This window comes from Gavialis gangeticus, unplaced genomic scaffold (assembly GCF_001723915.1).
Source record: "Gavialis gangeticus isolate Ggan-Ray unplaced genomic scaffold, GavGan_comp1, whole genome shotgun sequence".
In the NCBI taxonomy this organism is placed as follows: domain Eukaryota; kingdom Metazoa; phylum Chordata; order Crocodylia; family Gavialidae; genus Gavialis; species Gavialis gangeticus.
The window spans coordinates 81,806,999-81,827,511 of NW_017729029.1; positions in this window are offsets into that span (position 1 = coordinate 81,806,999).

A 20,513-nucleotide genomic window follows, 5' to 3' on the forward strand; every position below is an offset into this window, starting at 1 on the left:
CACAAACAGCTCACTGTGCACCTGTTGGGCATGTGCAGCAGGGGCATGCGCAGGGCTCAGAGGCAGTGTGGCATGGGGCTGGCCCGAGAGTTTCTCCCCAGAGAGGTCCCCAGTGGGTGAGTGAGGGTACAGTCAGCTCCTCATCCCAGTTATCTAGGAACTCCATGCCCCCGAGCCTGGGCACCATGGGATGGGCAGCACCGTAGCAGAGTGGTTGGCCTGCAGGGGTGGGGGGGGGCAGCAACAGGTGCTGCCAGGATCCTGGCCTGTCCCACCCTGGGGACAGGAAGGGGGAAGCAGTCTGCTTGCAGCCAGCACCCAGTGGTCCTCCAGCCCCAGGGGAGTGTGCAGGGATTGCCGGTGTCTGCCAGGGCCCTGGCCTGACGTACCATGGTCCCTAGTTCCTGTGCATGGCCAACCCCTGATCTGAGGCTGGGCAGGACATGGCTTCTGGTATCAAGTATCTCATCTCTGAAATGTTCCCAACTCTCATAAAAGGCTCCTGTCTCATGGCTCTGCAGGTCCAGCATCTGGACATGGGAGAGAGGCCACAGTTGCCAACAGGGATGCCAGCTCAGGGTCTCTGCCACCCATAGCCGGGGCCCTGTGTATGCGCTGGCTCTACCAGAGGTGCATGATGAATCAGACCCCTCTCCTTCAGTGGCTGGTGGCAGTCATGGAGGAGCAGAAGTAGAATACATGGGCCTGGTGGATGGAGAAACTGGCCTACCAGGACAGGTGGAGGGTAGAGGATGTCACCCGGGAGGAGGCACAGGACTGGGCTGACTGGGAATTCCAGGCTGAGATCTTGGCCCTGGAGCATGAGCAGATCCAGGTCTTGAAGGAACAAAACACCATCCTGGGCTGGGCAGTGCAGGCCACGGATGAAGACTGTTGGGTGCTGGACACCAGTCTGGGACTGGCAGGTTCATTCATGCCACTGCCTGGCAGGGACTGGGTGCAAATTTTGTTCCCTAATCCTTGCATGTGTGGACACCTGCCAGAAAACCCTACTCTGGCTTAGTTTACACCAGAGTAAATCTAGGCCAGTGTAAATGCATGCATAGGGGCTCCCAAGTGTGATTACGGAAGAATGAATATCAATATATTTAGATACTAGATCTTTTCATATTTCTAAGATTGGGTGCTTACTTACATTAAGTAAGGGTGAGGCTTCCTCCATGAGACAATAAGGATAAAGCTTACTTTTTCTTGCACAAGAAATATATCTTTAAAAAGGAATGACATTCTCATCCCTGTTTTGATGCCTTTGGGCATTTTTACATGTGCTCTGGGATATGGCACCTAATGCTTTAATGAGCAAGCTGTGCTAATTAAAAGTGCCCACACATCACATGTATCAGCATCCCTGCACTGAAAAAATGGCAGGATGCTTTGAACTAAAGCTCATCAAACATGTTTTATTTTAAAGCACCTCGCTGCCATTTTTTCACCACCGGGACACATGGGGACGCTGATACACAGGATGTGTTTCAGAGTGCATCAATTTCCATGCTCCAGCAGACTCAAGCACAGAAATTGATGTGCTCTGGCAGCCTCCCATGTCACATGTATAAGCATCCCCATGTGTTTAATTGAGCATCTCCATGTGTTTAATCGATTAATCAAGTCTGCTCTGATGTGCTGGATTTCCAGTGTATCAGAGCAGGTTCCCCACACATCTGTAGGAGCCCTTTATGCTTGATAAAGGATATGAGACTTATAACAGGACCCTAACAGTCTCAAGATAAAATCCTGGCTGTAGTGGAATGACTATGTTCCTGATCATAGTGGGCTGCACTCTAATGCTTCAAAGATCCTCGGCAGTGCCACATTTTAGAGCAATGGTTCTCAAACTTTTTGTACAAGGTCCCATTTGTAAACATTGATGGCCAGTCCTGACCTAGTCCCCTTCACTCCTGGTCCTCTGCCTTCTACTCCCAGACCCCAGCTCTCCGGTGTGGGTGTGTGGGGCAGGGTGGAGTATGTGTGGGGCATGGAGGGCCCAAGCCGGCCCTTTCAGGCTGAAACTCTGTCAGCCTGCAAGGGAAAAGCCATGGTTTACAATGTTTTTCTCCTTTAAAAGAAAATCCATTTTTAAAGTTGGTTCAAGACCCTTTCATATATTCTTGTGACCCACTTTTGGGTCACAGGCCACAAGTTGAGAAACGCTGGCCTAGAGGGTAGCCTAGGAAAGTTGCCGGAACTTAGATAGGTGGTAAACTATGCCCAGGGCCACAGGGTAGTCCAGAATAAGGGGTTGCAAAGTCAGCTTTAAGGCACCTCATCACTATGCCTTATACTGGGCTGTATGTTCTGTCACACCTTTTGCCCAATATATTGACAGCTGTATATAAATAGTTCTTACAATTCCTGCTCAGGTGATGTTTAAAAGGTTATCACCAGTATTTGCTTTGGTATTCAATTTCTCTAGTAAGATTAGCTTTATGCAGATCTTTCAATCCACTTGTTATTTTAATTCCAAGGATTTTATTTCTCTCCCCACAGGTCATTCAAAAAAGCAATTGAACTGAGTTCTTATATTGTTTGATACCTCCTGTATAATGATTAGGGCCACTTTTAAATCTGGAAATACATTTTGTACCTTCAGGTTATATTAAATTAATTGAGTTTAGAAATTAGTAATGGGAGAAGAACCTTAGGCATAGTCAAATAAAGAGTTTCATCATCCACATATAATGGGATTTTTTTTTGTTCCTTGCTAAGGGTCTTCATATCAAATATAAGATTATTTATTATTTGTTCTACAAAGGTTCTCTAGTAAAGGGGAAAATGTATAGAGGAGAGAATGTTATCCTCACCAGGTTTGTCAAGGTAGGTGAATTTTCTCCCTGAATTTTCTTTTGTTTTCAAGCAACTGTATAATCAGTTGTCACTAATACATCTTTACATTCAATGGCTGTACATGGAAGCAGTTACTATCTTTGTGTTGATTAGTCTGTTCTGCCAGCCGATGTCTACCATCCTGTTTGGCATGGAGCCTGCTTCAGTTTCCTTATCAAGTTCCAGCTTTTGGCAGCATACATCCCCTGATTGCTCTCTTCCTTATCTTCAAAGTATGTCTCATTGTTCATCAAAATGCTTGTTTGTAAGAAAAGTTAGGGCTATCATTCATCCAAAAGGTTTCAGCAGTTTGCTTTCATGTGACTTTCTCCAAAGTTTAGGGGCCTTAAGCTGTGCAATTTTTCTTTTTTAACTGGCTTCAGATGGTTTACTTACTTTCGCCAGGGTGGAATTTGACTTAGTATCTTTTCAGGTGAAAGTAGACAATAACTGATACTTTACTGAAACATGGTCCCAACATTAGAAAGGTTGCTACTGATTTCATCTGGTAGCAGTATCACTGATCTTTCTTTTCATTCTGTATTACGGAACAGTTTTGAATTGAAGTAGCATTAATGATAAATTATTTCTGACATCTACACAAGGCAGTAGATTTAACTCATGATAAAGGTCAGTGGTGGGGCAGGAGGGTTGTATTGTCTCCTCTTTTCCTGCTGCCAGTCATTTACTTTTAATAGGCACTAAATGTTAACATAAAAATTATTATACATTTATAAGCACTTCCCTTGATGAAGTATACAAGTGTCATTTGAAATAAAGTGAACTAATGCCATGACTGATTAGACTGAGCATTCAACTAGAGTATTCTTGAGTTAAGATCACAATTCATTTGGGATCCTGCTGTATTTACTGTTCTAAAAGACTATGGTTTTTTTCACAAAATCCAAATAAAGATTGCTAAAATAGCCTATAGAAGGCAGCTGTTGTGAGCCCTTGTAGCATTGCATTTTCAAGGGCTTATCCAGCCAGACTTCACACATACTTGCTATAGCAGTTATGTCAATGAGTAGATATCTGCTGTCTTATTTGAAAGGATATTCTGATGGCCAAGGGGTGAGGGGTGTAAGCAAGAGGTGACAGCAAGTTCTTTACCACCTTCTTTCTGGCTAATGCTTTAAAATAATTAAACACCAAAGAGTACAGGGGTACATAGTATTATGGTGCTACAATTGCAGGTAACCACTTTTTAGCATCATTTTTTTATTAAATCAAACATGTAGATTAAAATGGTCTGCATTTAGGTTTTCCAAGATCTTTATTAAAATGTTGAAATTCAGCCGTAAGTTGAACATAAGCATCTATGAGCCTCCTAGTGAGGGGACATAAGCCCACATGGAGAAATTGTTTCAATTCCTCTCTTCCTGTGCCAAGATTTAAAGCCCTTGAATGTGGAAATGTCTGTACAAGAATAGACTGAACTAGTGTCAGCTGCAAAAACAATAAAAGCTTGTATACGAATCATGGGCCAGCCCTGAAAAGCCTTTTTTGCCATTTTAAATGGCAAAATATGTAGGGCCTGATTCTTGTCCTCTGATTACAGGAGTAATTCTATTAAGCAGTGAAGCTTTATTAAATGTTTGTATATATAATCAGACCATAGTGCCTACACCTAACATTATACCAGCGATCCCGATTATTTTTCCATCGTTAGCACTGTGTATTTTTGTATATATGATGCTATAAATATTAAGGACAAATTAATTACTGACCCCTGTTCTCCTCAATACAAGGACACCAAAGAAAATACAGTTTAAAATAAAAGGGCAGTAGTTCTCAGTTTTTTTAGACTCAAGACATAATGCATTAGGCTCAAGGCATCCCCTGTTAGATTCAAGCCTCCCCTTGGAAAACACCAGCTATTAGTTTTTACCCATTTTTTTAACATGAAAAAATAATATGGCATATTTGCTGTTGCAAATAACTCAGAAAGACTACAACAGGCCAGATTTTTTTGAGCATGATAGATTTGTATTGTAAATCACTGGGTTTATCTTGTGGCTTGTATTTGCCCACCTAACAGTACTAAGAACATGTGGCATCTCATGTCACCCCTGAAAGGATCTCAAGGTAACCCAGGGTGCCATAGCACCCTCATTGAGAACCACTGTAATAAAGCAAGTGGACCAATGAAGAGAGAAACAGAGGAAGTAATTTTTGAGGCACTTTCAAAGTTTACAGCTAGAGGACAGTATTCCTACAGTAAGCTCAATAAAAAAATAAATAAGTAAAAAGGAAGTGGCAAATAAACCCATGCAAATTGAGAACCAAAGGCATTTTAAAGACACAAATGTGCTCACAACAAAGTTGAAGGAAACAAAATGCATAAGTTGGTATCAAATTTCTCTAATTTTTCAGAGAATTATGTAACAACACCACACACACACACATGCGCGCGCACGCGCGCGCGCACACACACACACACACACACACACAGAGGGACATCTCACAATGAAATGGGTTGAAAAAATACATGTGCTCCAAGAGTGGGGAGGAGAGGTGTGCTCTAATTAAAATACCCAGAGCATCATGTGTATCAGTGTCCCTGCTCTGAAAAATGGTGGTGGGCTTTAGTTAAAGCTCCCCTGCTGCCATTTTTCAGCACAGGGATGTTGATACACGAAGTGCTGGAATCTGCTGGAGTGCAGTAATTACCATGCTCCAGAAGACTCAATTAATTACAGCATGTTGAAGCAGCTTTGCTGCTCATGTATAGGCGCCCTTTGTGATTGGCAAAAACTAGCCATGTCCAATTCAGCATGTGCTTTGTCTTGCTTCTCTCTTGTCTTTTGCCAACCGTAGGTGAATAAATGATATTTTGAGTAGTGAGAGTTGCTGTCTGAGATTTAACTTATAAAATGGCATTTTGCTTATTTATATTCTCCAGAATATTTGTATTTAGTTGCATAGACAAAATATTATGAACGATTGATGCATATTTATATAAATATTAATTCACAGCAAAATGACAAAACGTTGATATCAAAGAAATATAAATAGAAAAGGTATTGCAGGATGTTTTATAAAAAGCCTTAAATGCTCAAAACACAAACTTTACTTTAATAAAATATATTAATATACTATATTTTAGTTTCAATAGCTGAGAAAAGCATTTAAATTTAAATATGAATAGATACTTGCCACTTGTCTGCTTTTGCCAAAGAGAAATCTGTAATAAAGAAGCATTTAATGTTGTCACTAAATCGCCGGATTTGTAACAAGATACTCATTAAAAATTATTTAGGAGGTTAAAAAATAATCTTTATAGGGATAAAATACCATATGTTCAGGTTTATAGATAAAACAATACATCTCTGTATTTGAAAAGATGAACTCCAGCAGTATAGAATTGATCTTTTTAAAGACAGTTTTCCTTTAGCCTTTTAATGTTTTGATTTTTATGATGATCAATGTATTCCACTTAACAGTCTGAAGTAGATGGCACTATTTTCTTTCAAGTTTAAGACAGCACACAAAGCATGTTTATAAACACAATCTACAAGTTCTACCTATACTTCACTGCACTATATATATATTTAAAACCTAATACTAAAACCTAATACTACTTGTTTAACAGAGTTTTAGTAATACTTTCATTTGTTTTAATTACTCATATGCAGGCAGGCACATTTTGCTTACAAGAATAGAGCTTGCTCTAAGTTGATAGTTGATCCAAGTGGATATTAAAGTATAAGATCAAGGTTAACTGAAATATTAATTTTTGTTAAAAATAATTTTTCCTTTTTTCCATACCCCATTTCCTCTTTTCCAAACCTCAGACATTTCTCCTTTCCAGAAATTACATTATAGAGTATTTTTGTAGATGAGAAATACCAAAGGACTTTTATGATAAAAGCTCTAGTTATATCAACTGAATTGGTGATCTGGAAAATGTTTCTTAGTTTTCAGAGAGAAAGAGCTGACCAACTTTAAGAATACAATTTCAGTTATACATCTTTATGTCAGAATTTCAGCTGATGATTGAAATCCATAAAATGAAGACTATCTAATCTAAAAGCAAATACATACACGTTTCAACTCCTACATTATGTAATATTTTGTTTGAATTTAGTGCCCCTTTTCTTATGAACAGACCTTTGCCTAAATTGGGGAATTGGACTACTCTCCTTTTAAATAAAATAGCTGGACTTCCCAGGTTTTTTTTTTATGTTGCCCCTTGGTGCCAAAGGAAGAAAAAAACATATTGTGAACCATGGCAGTGAGCTGCAACATGTAAATCATTGGCCTAAATAGATAAATATTTTAGGAAACCCCTCTTCAGTAGTGGCACATCTCTGCTTAAACGGATTTAATGTCACATGTGACTTGTTTGGGTTTACTTTTTTTTTCCCTAAATGGATTCCTATAGGATAGATTTTTAGCTTTAGGAAGCTAATAGCTTTGCCATGTAACACTTTAAATCATTATGCACCAGTACACATTTTGCTCTATTATCCAATGCAAAGGAGCCATTACTATTACCAGAATCCCTGACAAGTAGCCCTTTCAAGCTGGATATATGATTCAACCTCTTTTTCCATTTTAACCAAAAAACAGGGGCAGAGTGAAACAGCGAGTAGATCTGACCTGTAAGTACCACAGAGCAACAGTGTGGACAGTGGGGTTTCAATTTCAAATGTGATGTCACATTGATGGATTAGTCAGTATATTTTTTTCCTGGGTTATGTGCCAAATGGTATCTTTTGAATCTAATTCCAAGGAAAGCAGTAGGGCTCTTAATTGATAAAAGCCCTGAAGGAGATGTTATTTCTGGTTATTTGGTAGGAGGATGGGTGATTGCAGAAAGCTGAAACACGTCAAAACATACACACTGTTCAGCTGAACATAGTTTATGTGCTACCAGAAGTGAGATGATAGAAGTATATGTATAAAATAACTAAAAGCAAGTGAAAGACTGCTTTTAGATGACTGAAAATAATGCATTGATTTTTCCAGTGAATGCAAAAGAAATGGATTTGGATGAGGGTGTAGAGAGCACTGTTTCCAAGTTCACAGATGATATCAAGTTATGGGGCAAAGTTAACACACCAGAGGTGAGGGAGCAGATACAGGCTGACCTGGACAGGTTGGACCAATGGGCAGAATGAAATAGGATGCAATTCAACAAAGATAAATGTAAGGTCCTCCACCTAGGGAGGAGAAATCCCCAGCACACCTATAGGTTGGGGGATGACCTCCTCAGCAGCTCAGTGGCTGAGAGGGATCTTGGAGTCACAGTTGACTCCAAGGTGAACATGAGCTGGCAGTACAACGAGGCCATCAGCAAAGCCAATCGCACCTTGTTGTGTATTAGCAGGTGCATGACCAACAGATCAAGGGAGGTGATGCTCCCTGTCAATATAGCATTGGTCAGGACACAGTTGGAGTAGTGCGTCCAGTTTTGGGTGCTGCACTTGAAGAGGGACATGGAGAATCTGGAGAGGGTTCGGAGGAGGGCCACTTGCATGATTAGTGGCCTCCGTGAAAGACCCTACAAGGGGAGTTTGCGGGATCTGGATCTCTTCAGCCTTCACAAAAGACATCTGAGGGGAGACCTTGTAGCCACCTATAAGTTTATCAAGGGAGGACAACAGGGAATTGGAGATGCGCTACTTACCAGAGCACCCTGGGAGTAACTAGGAATAATGGGTGCAAACTAGTGGAGAGTAGACTCCAAGAGAGGTGGTACTATCACCTAACTTGGAGGTCTTCAAGAGGAGGATTGATAGATACCTAACTGGGGTCATCTGACCTCGGTCCTCTTTCCTGCCAGGGGCAGGGGGTCAGACATAATGGTCCTTTGTGGTCCCTTCCAACGATACAATCTATGAATCGATGAATCATTCCACTCTTCTGCCTAGTCATGAAATAGCACTTAAATAATAGGAGTGTGCAAAGCGGGCCCTATTTGATTTGGATTTGGCCCAAATCAGGGACAGTGATCTGAATCATTGATTTGGATCACTGTCCCTGATTCAATTTGGCTGAAGTGCTTCTGGTCTAATTCTGGGTCTGCTGCCAAGCATGCTGGGGAGCCCCCTGTGCTTCTGTGGGACTCTCCATGTGCCCCACCATCCCAGCATTCACGAGCTGCCTGCTACCTAGAGGTATGTAAAAAAACATTTAAAGCTGTCTCTATGTCCAAATCTCTAAATCTTTCCAACTGTCTCCGAATTGATTTGGAGGGTTCCAATTCGATTCAGAGAGATTAAAGGGTCCACTGATTCAATTCAGATTCAGAGATCTGGCCGCTGAATCGCCACCGAATTGAATCAGGAACCGAAGCTTCACACAGCCCTATTAGATAATAGGAGCACTTCACCTGCAGGTGCTGCTTTGCCAGTCATTATATAGGCTAACATTTGTACAGAGATTAGGGACAATTTTGACCCTGTCAGCTGTCAAGACTATGAAATTAGGCACTTTAATTCTCAAATGTGTGGCATATGAGGTAGTAGAGGTCATTCTAGGCTACCTCCTATGCACAGAAGGCACAAAGGCAAGAATGGGAGAAGGAAATGAATGAGCTAGATATTAGCAGTTTTGGGAGAGGGAGAGTGAAAGTGGATTTAGGAATGATGAAAGAAAGGACGATTTAAGGTATGCATACACTGGAGATTAAATTGTAGTGTAGATACCTCAGCTTGCCATACTTGCAGCAGCAGCATGGAGGCCTACGTGGACAAATTTGCTCTTTTTTTCTTGTGAAGATAAACTAGCCTATATGGTTCTCTGTCCTGTTGCAGCTAGGCTGCATCCCCTAACCAAATAATTTGGGTATCCCTATACTACACTGTCATCTGTAGAGAGTAGTGTAATTTGGATTGGGCAAGCAGGGCCTGCATGCCAACTTAGTCACACCAGAACGGTGGCCCTCTGGGACTGTGGCATGCCATGGCAACAGGTGCAGCAGCTGAGTGAAGGGACACCCTGCTGTTGCTGTATCTGCAACAGCTGGGGTGGGCAGGCCTCTCCATGGCAGCATCAACTGGGGACATTGAGTCCCCAGAGCAGGTAAGACTCTCATTCCCCTACCCACTCCACTCCGATACCTGGCAGCACCCTTCTTCCTCCTCTGTGCAAGCCTTGATAATTATGCCTCTGTCTGCAGGTTAAGCATACCCTTCCTGTGGGTATTTGAGTAAACAATGAAATGAGAGACTATTGTACAATGTGACTTAAACAAGTGGTGAAAGTCCCCTTTTAATAATGGGACAGGGCAAAACCCTAGAACATATACCTATACAATCTGGAATTGTAAAGCCTGAAGTCTATCTCGTTCTGTATCCTGTCTCTGACTGTAGCCAGAAGCAGATAATTTCAGACAAAGGTATAAGCAAGAAGTCTCATAAAATTTTGCACTCACATCTGATTTACACCTTGAAGAACAAGGGTTAGCATTAATTACAGTAACACTGGCTATTTTTGTTAAATGTTTTTATATTAGACAAATGGTTGATTGAGATGGTCTACTCTGGGATGCTCCTGCTATGAGCAGGGGGTTGGACTAGAAGATGTCATCCTAGCTCAGGCTAGGAAGAGACACTGCATTTGTCTTTGGATAAGTTATGCCTGTTTTTTGTTCTGGAACAAAAATATCCTGGGATTGGCTCGTACACCCATTGCCCTTCTAATCTGAGTGTAGTGAGTGGCTGAGTGCAGTGGTGCTTTTCTGCCATTGATTCAATGATGCAATCCTGGGATTATTGTTCAGATGTAATTTGTAATATCCTGGGATAAACTGCCACTACCTCTTATCTGGGAAGCTTTTTAAGGATTTATCCTGGGACAATAGACATGGACATCTGTACAACTGCACTTTTCCCAGGATAAATTGATTTATCCTGAGATAAATGAGATGTCTGTTTGCAGCCTTACACAACCCTACTTTTTTGTGATTCTGTGTCAAGTTCCTTCTTGACTCTTTGTGAACTTCCAAATCCAATCACAATATGTCCCACAACTTAGTTATGTTTATGAAAAGTACTTACTTTTTTATGAGTTATCAATTTGCCATTTTTAAGTTAATGAAATAAGCTCTTGCCTTTGTGTTACAGGATGGAGAGAATAGAAGCTCCTTCTTTGGACCAGTAGTTATTTATATGTATTTATTATATCCCATCTTGTCAAAACTTGTTACTCAATAAACCTTTTCTTTCTTTAATCTCTGATTCAATGGTCACTTCATGTTTCTCTTGTACGACACTATGCATGTACATGGTGTAGTATCTGAGAAGTGGGACAGTTTTTATATATTGTTCTTCCATGCAATAACCGTTATTTCCCTAATTCAGTAGAACCCAATTTCTTTCCATCACGAAATGATGACAGAATTGCTAAGATTTGTCAATTGCTTCTGTCCTTTGATACTAGAAGGAATAGAGGCCTCTATAGCAAAGGCCATTACATTTACTTCTCTGGCATCTTAAACTTCATCTCTTCTTGCCCTGACTTTTGTTGCCTTTTTGTTTGCGTGCCAGTTTCTCCCATCACAGGAGAAGGGAGTGGGGCAAATCAAAGTTATCATAGGCAAAGAGTTTGCATCTTGCAGTAGACAGTGGCTCCATTTGCTGAACTGCCTGAGGTTTGTCTGACAAGGGCTCTGAAAGCGGTCCATCAGAATGCAGATGAGCAACCTAGACTAACACAGTTGTGAGAAATATAAAAGGACTGTGGTGGTAAAACATGGATAAAGCAAAGGGGTTTGGACAAGGGTGCTGTGAAGAGACCTGCTGTTTCTGAACACTGATATGAACTTCCAAGCCCCATTCAGGCTCACTACCTTTTAGTTCTTCTTGCTAATTGGTAAATTAGAGTAGTTCACTCTCAGATTGATCAACTTTAGCATGTCTGTCAGATCAGGGCTCCTGTTCAGTGGATCATCAGAAAGAAAAGCTGCCTTGGGAATAGGGCTGCATCTACAATACCTTGCAAAATTGGTTTCACAGGACCTATCTTATTGGTCCTGTACATAAGTCCTTGAAATGGGGCATTGTGGAATTGACAGTTCTTGGTGGCATACAGGGGGGGATCCCTCACACTCAGTTTTCATGAACACAGAGCCTGTAGCTCATCTGTGGCAGCCTCTGTTCCTTCTGTAGGGATATACCTTTTGTCATAACTAGCAGTTTTTTGTATTTTTTTTATTTTGCTGAGTGAAGTACAGTTTATCATCAAAGTTGTTGATGTTTGCCCCTGTTATATTTTAAACTGTAATATTCACTGACTGCAGTATTCACTGCCCAGTCTTTAGTGACTAAGCACTGGATTCCTGAAATCAAAGAAATTCTAGTTCAAATATGGATGCTAATAAAATAAATAAAAGACTTGCAACCTTTGACTCAGGCTGTATTTTTTTTTCCAATTGCTTTACATTGGGCTTCTTTTTTTTGTGAATCTTGTGAGGACTGATTCTTTATTAGCTTACATCTGGCTCTTGGCACAAGAAAAAGCTGTGATTTTGAATCTATCATAAATCAGAATACAGACATCTGCATCAGGTATCAACTTAACAAGTGCGATGCATCAAAACATTAAGAATACTGTTGGGAAGACTTAAGGCTTAATTTTGTTTTCTGCTGTCTAATGGCAAAATCTGACCTTGGGCAGTAGCCTGAATGCTAACTTGTCATCAAAATGATGCCCTGGAGTGACACAGAAGTGTCTAAATGTATTCTAAAAAATTTCAAAGTTTCTGTTGATGTCACTGACATTGCTTAATAAAAAAAAAACCTACATATGATAGGTTCTACAATTTACACATGGCTGAAAATTTAATTTAATAACATTTGTTACACAATTGTTATAAACTGCATTTATTAGCAGTCTGGTCCTATTTTCTTTAATTGTTGATGAGAAACTAAGAAGAATCTAAGGGAGAATGCCACTTTTAGGTCAAGATATTTTTGTATGTTCAAAGGTTGTTTGTTACAAGCAGAAATTCAAATGATTGTTTTGGCTATAGAAAGACCACAATTAGGAGAAAATATCCAAAAGACCAGTTCCTTTTTGAATGGAGCCAAAAAATGGTTAATGCCCTTGAGTAAAGGTGTGTAGATATACTGATATTTGGTTTGACGTTGCTTCAATGATGAGTGAATGTTTGGTGGATGTGTGTCTGTATGTGTGTGTACATGCGCTTCCAGTTCATCTGCAAAAGAGCCATTCTCTAAAGTTGATGTTTCTAAGGATAATGGTTTGCATTTAGTTTTGATTCACATTCTGTGGAAATCTGTTGAAGCCAGTAAGATTATACAGAATGAATTGCAGCTGCTTAGCCCCTCAAGGTTCAGCCAACTTTCCTTTAGGACATGGAATGGGTAGATGATGTATTCTCTACACCTAAAACATTCTAACCTTGCATTATAGGAAAAATGTATAATATTAAGGACTGAAGAATGTCAGGCTTGGAACATAAGGAATAACTGACAGAAGCTGTGATCTATTTGATAATATAACCAAGAACATTATCAATCACTCTTTGGTAGAATAATATCTTTGTGATACAGTATTAATGATTTATTCGTATAAGACAGATCTGTCAAGTTCAATGAGTTAAAGTTTTGAGAATTCTGTTGTTGCATTGTCTTATTTATTGGGCACATTCATGTATCCCAGCACCAAGGAGTTAATAGTCTTAAAAAAGCAGACAAATAATGAAAAAATTTTTCTATGTTGTAGGCAGAGCTGTGTTTGCATTTATAGTCTGTGGGGTTTTTCACAATGACTGAGAATAGAATGTTGTCTCTTTTTAGTAATAAATGCTTAAAGTGTAAGTTTTGTCTCAGTTTTATGCGGCCATGCAACTAAAAGAGGAAACCGCACCCTCGTGTTGGTGTATTTGTTATTCTCTCTGGATCTCTGACACAATGATTGGGAGAGGGCAGGATGTGTGTATTCAGTATCCCCCAGCCCATCCTGTTCCTAACCACATGACATATAGGGAATGGGCTGATATAGGTGGAAAATCGGTGGATCCTTTGTTTGGTCTCTCCCAATGTGTTGGCCAGGTAGATGAGATGGTGCATGTGTATGCAGATGTATTATTGATCAGAACCAGTAGCATATATCTTACTCTAAAGGTAATGCAATGAATTGATAAGGTAGGAAATTACCATGGAATGGTTGGTGAATTGGCAACTGCTTGTTTGCATGTTTTTATCCTATGGTAAATATGCAGGCAGATGGACAGTTACTACAGGTTAGCAGCTCCACATTACATTCTCTTCCCTTGTTAACTAACTACAGTTTGCTTATTTGTCCCTACTCTAACTGTAGGAGCAAGTAAGAGCCTTTTCTTACAGCTGGTTGGTAATTTTCCAAAGTTTCATTGGAAAATGCCTATTCATAGAACCCCAAATGATTCGCAGGAACATCCTTAGGCTTGACAGCCTTGTGTCAAATCACAAACAGATGAAAGCCTGCCTGATTTCTGGAGAGGATGCTGGGGAGTCCTGGACACCCCCATTCTGTAGCTCTGGGGTGGTCCTGGCACTCCAGGGTTTTCGGGCTTCTAGTCATGAAGCCAGGAAGCCTGAAAACCCTGGAGGCTCAGCTCTAACTAAGGTTTGCCTCCTAGCTCTATGGGGGACCTAGAGAGTACTGGTCAGACTCCAACTGGGGAAGTTACCATTTCAAAGACAAGAATATTAGTTTCAGTCAGCAGTTGGCAGGGGCCCATGGAGCAGATCATATTTCAGGAACACCATACTCTTAGTTTCTGATTTGTGGTATATTAAAAAATTATTTAAAATCTGAACAAAAATCAAATTTTAAAATGTCATAAATGGAGACTGAGTTTTGGCTTCTCTAAATGACATGATATTCTTTATAGGGGTGTAGGTTGCAGCCCTGTTGTTCTAAGGACATAGGCAGACAAGGTTCTTCAGATGAATCTGATATCTTTTTAAATCTGAAAGCTTGCAACATTTTTTTTTCCAACTATTTAAGTTGGTCTAATAAAAGATATCAGATTCACCCAAAGAACCCTGTCTGCCTATGATATTCTTTATGTAATGAATAGGCTAGTTAGCATTATTTGTTCATGAATAGTATTGTCACTTTCAATATTGCACAGTGAAAATATATGCTAATTAGTAATTCTCTTGTGCTGCCTTTTAATTTATATCTTCTATTCTTTGTCTTTCTTTGATACTTTCCTGCTTGCAACTCCTAATTCCCAGTCCTACTATGTATATTTAAAAACTTGGTTGCAATCTCTTGGGGTGTCCATTGGTGATGTGTGGCTTCCTTAAATCCCTTAAAGAATTCCAGATGACAGAAGCAGAGGGTAGTTCTCATTATTCATATTTTTTACCAGACTTTACATATACATTGGTATGATGTGAAAATTCCAGGGGCAAGAGATTTGGGAATTAGTCATTCATCCATCTTGTTGCAATTCCTGGAGAATACGTAATGAAATGCTGTCATTTTCCAACCCTTTAATATACAGGTTTGCATGTCTCTTCTTACTGTTTTGTTTTGACTATTATCACAGCAGAGAAATTAAACTGGGAATATTGCCAAATATGTTTTATGAGGATATATAATATTTTCATTAACCTCTGTCCCACATATTTCTTGGGAGGATGTGAGAGCAATAATCTCTGGCACTTGAAGTCTTATATGATATTAAACTTGTCTGCAGAGCTTAATGAAGTTAGAATCACACAAACAGGGATGGAAGGGACCTTCAGAGGTCTTGTAGTCCAACCCCCTGCCAAAGCCAGTCATCCACTGTCCAAACCATGCTGTACAAAACCATTGTCTAACCTGTTAGTAAAACTACATAGTCAGCCCTAACATAACCACACCCTAACCTGCCACAGGTAAATCAGAGGGACCCCTGTCTTGCTGCTGCAAGGGCTGTTAAAATATGCTCGAGGATCCAGGGAAGAGGGCCACACTTCTCACTACAGAAGAAGGCAGCGCTCCTCCCCTCACAGTCTGTACCAGTCTGAGAATGGGTAAAATTCCTTTCTGACTCTAAATATTGTGATCACCTGACCCTGAGTGGAGTGGCAAAACCCTCTAGCCAGGAACTTCCAAGTTTAAGTCTCAGCAGGATCATTGGTACACCCCAGTCAAAATGCCCAGACTTAGTTGCAGCCAACACCTGATGTTTCTTGAGAAAGTGAACCTCTTGCTTGCCCCCGGACATGTGTAGCACCAGAAGGAGGAAGAAATTCCTTCCTGCTCCCATGTGACAACTAGCAAATCCCAAAAGTTTGGAATATACCCATAGTAGAGCATAGGCGTATCTACACTTAGATCATCCCTGAACAATTCTTGTCCAACATCTTCTTGAATACTTCCTACAGTGGCAATTTCATGACTTCCCTAAGCAAGTCGATTCCATTGCCTCGCTGTTCTAAGTATTTCTTGCTATCCAGTCTAAACCTACTTTGCTGTACTTTGCAGCCATTGATCTACGTCCTGCTCTCTGGAGCAAGAGAAAAAAAGGTGTTTTCCCTATTCTTTATGGCAGCCTTTCAGATATTTGAAGCCTGCTATCATGTCCCTTCTTTAGTGCCTTTTCCACAAGTGCAACAAGCCTGTTGTCTTCAGCCTCTCCTCATATGGCCTTATCATCTGTGTTGCCCACTTCTGGACTCTCTAACTTCACTACCATTTTTAAAAAGTAGAATCCCAAACTGCACACAATGCTGTAGATGTGGCCTAACCAGTGTCAAGTAAGGAGAAGCTAGGTTCATTTAGTATATTGTACCTAATGCTTCTGTCGGTGCAGCCTAAACCACATTTGCCTTTTGTGGAGCTATATCACACTGGAGTTTCATACAGAGTTTGGGCTCTACCAAGACTCACAGATCTTTCCCCATAGTGTTGTCATTGAGCCAGTTTCAATCCATTTTGTATTAATGTTTCTGGTTATTCTTATGGAGATGTAGCTTCCAGAAGGACAAATGGACCTTCCTGCCATTTATCAGAATTGAACTTCATCCTGTTAGTTCTATCCCAGCTTTCCAGGCTTTCAAGAACCTTCTGAATTGTGCTGAAGGCGCTGTCTATTCCAGCACAGACCCCTGTGGGATTTTATTCAAAACCTCCTACCATTCTGACAGGGAACCATTCATAATTACTCTTTGTTTGTGGCTACTAAGACAGTTGTCTATACACCTTTTGTCTAGCCTGCATTTCTCCTTTTTGTATATGAGAGGGTCATGTGGGACTTTGTCAAAAGCCTTGCTGAAGTCTACGTACATTATATTCACTGCATTCCCTACCTATATCCACCCAAGTACTTATTTTGTTAAAAGAGATCAGTTTTTCTGGCATGATTTTTTCTTAGTAAATCCACGCTGGCTGCTTGTAATCAGCCTTTCGTCATCCATATTCTTACAAATAGATTTCCTTATAATATGTTCCAGTAACTTCCTAGATATTGGAGAAGGCTACACCTGGAGAAGGCTAACTGATCTATAACTCTCCAGGTCGTTCTTTTTTGCCTTTTTTAAAAAAGGGGCACTATGTTGGCCCTTTTTCAGTCCTCTGGTACCATGCCAGTCTCCCATGGCTGCATGAATATCACTGCCAAGGGCTCCAAGATCTCCTCTGCCAGTACCTTCAGTACCCTGAGATTAAAATTCATCAGGCCCTGCTGAATTCAATTCATTCAGACCCATCAAAAGATCAAAGGCTCTGACTGTTTTGTTGTTGTTATTTCATCCTTCAGCTTGTTTCCTTCCTTAACTAAATAATCCTTATTTGCTGTCCAGTTTCAGCTTAACATTTCTGTAAAAACTGCGGCAAAGTAGCTGTTGCATCAGCCTCTGCATGTTCTGTTAAGAGTTCACCCTGGCTATTTGACAGTGGACGCACAGCTTACTCAGTCTTTCTTTTCTGACCAATTTATAGCACCTCTTCTTGCTTTTTTAAGCACCTTCTCTAGGTATAGATCAGAATTTATCTTTGCCTTCCTGATTTTGTCCCTGCAAGTTTCACTATTTCTTGGTATGCTTCCTTAGTAACCTGCCCCTGGCTTGTATGCCTTTCTTTTGCATTTGGTGTATGATAGAAGCTACCTTGCACTGCATTGTTCTCTTAGCATTCTTCTTGTGCTTCCATCGTGTTGGAAAAGTTTCTTCTTGGGCTTTCAATACTGTTCCCTTTAGAAGCTTCCAGCCCTCCTGAGTACCTTTATCTTTCAGTTTGTCTTCGCATGGCACTGGGCCTGTTACCTTCTTGAGTCAGTTGAAATCCATCTTTTTTAAACTAGTGCCTTAGTTCTGCTGAACTCATGTGTTCCCCACCTCAGGATCGTGAATTCTATCATATTGTGATTGCTTCCTCCCAAGTTTCCCATTATTGTCACATCCTACACTAATTCTTCCTTACTAGTCAGGACAAGATCCAGGATAGATGGTCTTCTAACTGTATCCTCAACCTTCTAGATCACAGAGTTTCTGGTTCAGGCACAGAGAGGCTCTAAGTTTTCCTGAAACCATAGAATGACAACATCTGCTCTCATATAGTCAATCTATAATATTCTTAGTCCTTGTCTGGGGAACTGAGTGACTGTCTATATTTGGTTTTCAAATCTACAGTTTCAAGTTGACCTTTTGACCAAGAAATGTACTGTATGAAGCTCTGGCTTTATAATGTCAGAGGAGTGAAGGGATACATACCATCTCTAGTGATAAAAGTTGTTTAAAACATTTGTGTTTTGATGCACACCCTTTTTCCCCTTTCTTGTTTGCTGTTAAGCACATTCTTTTCAGATTTTCAAAATAGCTAAATTGTCATATAGCATCATAGAAAACGAGGGTTGGAAGGGACCTCAGGAGGTCATCTAGTCCAACCCCGTGCTCAAAGCAGGACTATCCCCAACTAGATCATCCCAGCTAAAGCTTTCATATAATGTATAATATTATACCAGTTTGATAGTTTTGAAAGTTTATTCTACAATCTATGTTGTAGATTGTAGAATAAATTGTGTTCACTTTTAAATCAGAGAGGGCTGTTTTCAGACGGTTTAGTTAGTATAGTGATCTGGTATACTCAACAATATACAAGAGGAGAGGAAGACAAACTGCATGTAAACAGTGTACACAAAGACATGAAAAAGATTATCCAAAGTATTTAAGAGGAGGGAAATGTAGCAACTAAACTTTTTAGAGAGAGAAAAGAAACACAAGAAAAGAACTACTGAGGAGAGGAAATGTCCATGTGTTCTCTTTTACCAGGCATGAAAATGACCACAGATTCCAAAATCTTCTCAAACTTTAAAAGATTAAGTTGTCATTCCAGTGGTCAATTCTGGAAAGGTTGCCATAGAAACATTTTCATTACATTTTAAGTTTAGTGCCAATAAGCTGAATAGCACATTAAATCTCCTTGAAGCACTGACCTATTTGTAAAAAAGTATGAAAATGTGTTCTCCAGGCAGTGCTTCACTGATGTCTCCTCCAGGATATAGGGGACAGAAAAATATCCTTTAACAGACACTCATCACTGGTAATGTGTGGGAGGAAGGCTAAGTGCTTAAAACAGTTAACATCTTCTCTGTTAAGAACCTGACTGCTAAAGATGCTCAAGTATAGTGGGTACTTTATAATAGTATTAGAATTTGCCTCTAAGATCAGCTACAAAGGGCCTTCCTATATGATGCAAGCAAGAGAAGAAGAGTGAGCAACTCTGACACTCTGGCACTTTTGCCTCAGATCACTTGCCTGCTTGTCTTAGTTTTAAAAAAGTCACACCAGCATTCCCATGCTCTTCTTGAGATCACGGCCCCTTGTTTATTCTCTCCCCTTAAAGACCCATTGGAAAGTGTTTTTCTATTGTTTGTTACAGATGTGCCTGGAAATGTCAACACATAATCTTACTTGAACATAAAAAACAGTGGATATTTTAAAAAACAATTGACATTTAAAGAAAGTTGGGCCAGACAGTTTAAATTTTTGCAGTTACAAGGTCTCTTATTATTGGAAAGAAATACATAGCATTGAATCAAATCCATTTGGGCAGTGGGCACAGTACACTTAGATTTGTTCTACATTTATGCTTTATTGGCATAACTGTATCTGTTAAGAGTCTGAAAAAAATCATGACTAACCAACATAGCTACGCCAGCAGAAACCCTCTTGCAGATGTAGCTAGACTGGTAAAAACAACTTATTGCTGGGAAAACTTGTGTCATTTTTGAGAAATTGTTTTAAGTTACTTTGGCAAAAAAAACCTCTTTCCAAGATAAGCAGCATTTCTACTATGGATGTTCGCTGACTTAGGTCTACTTGTAATATTCAGAAGCCTTTATTCAAATTGCTTGCAGCTCCTATTGACTTTTATAGAAACTAAGGATTGCAAGTCCCTTTGAATAATTGGGTCAATAGAAACTGTAGTCAGTCTTGTTGTACCAATATTATTGTCCACGTATAAACATATTTACTCAAATATAAGATGCTGTGAATATATAATATAATTAGATTCTATATCTGGAACATTAATTTTTTTTATAATTTTTCAGATATAAAATCTGATTATTGGAAGTTTGTCTTGAATATGTCCCCCTCCCACTGCTACAGGAAAAATAAATCTGGGGGATCAGATAGCCCCCTTGTTACCAGCCCCACCCCGCCAACTTCTTCCCCCACCTCCTTACTGTCAGAGGCTACTCGTATCAAAGTCCA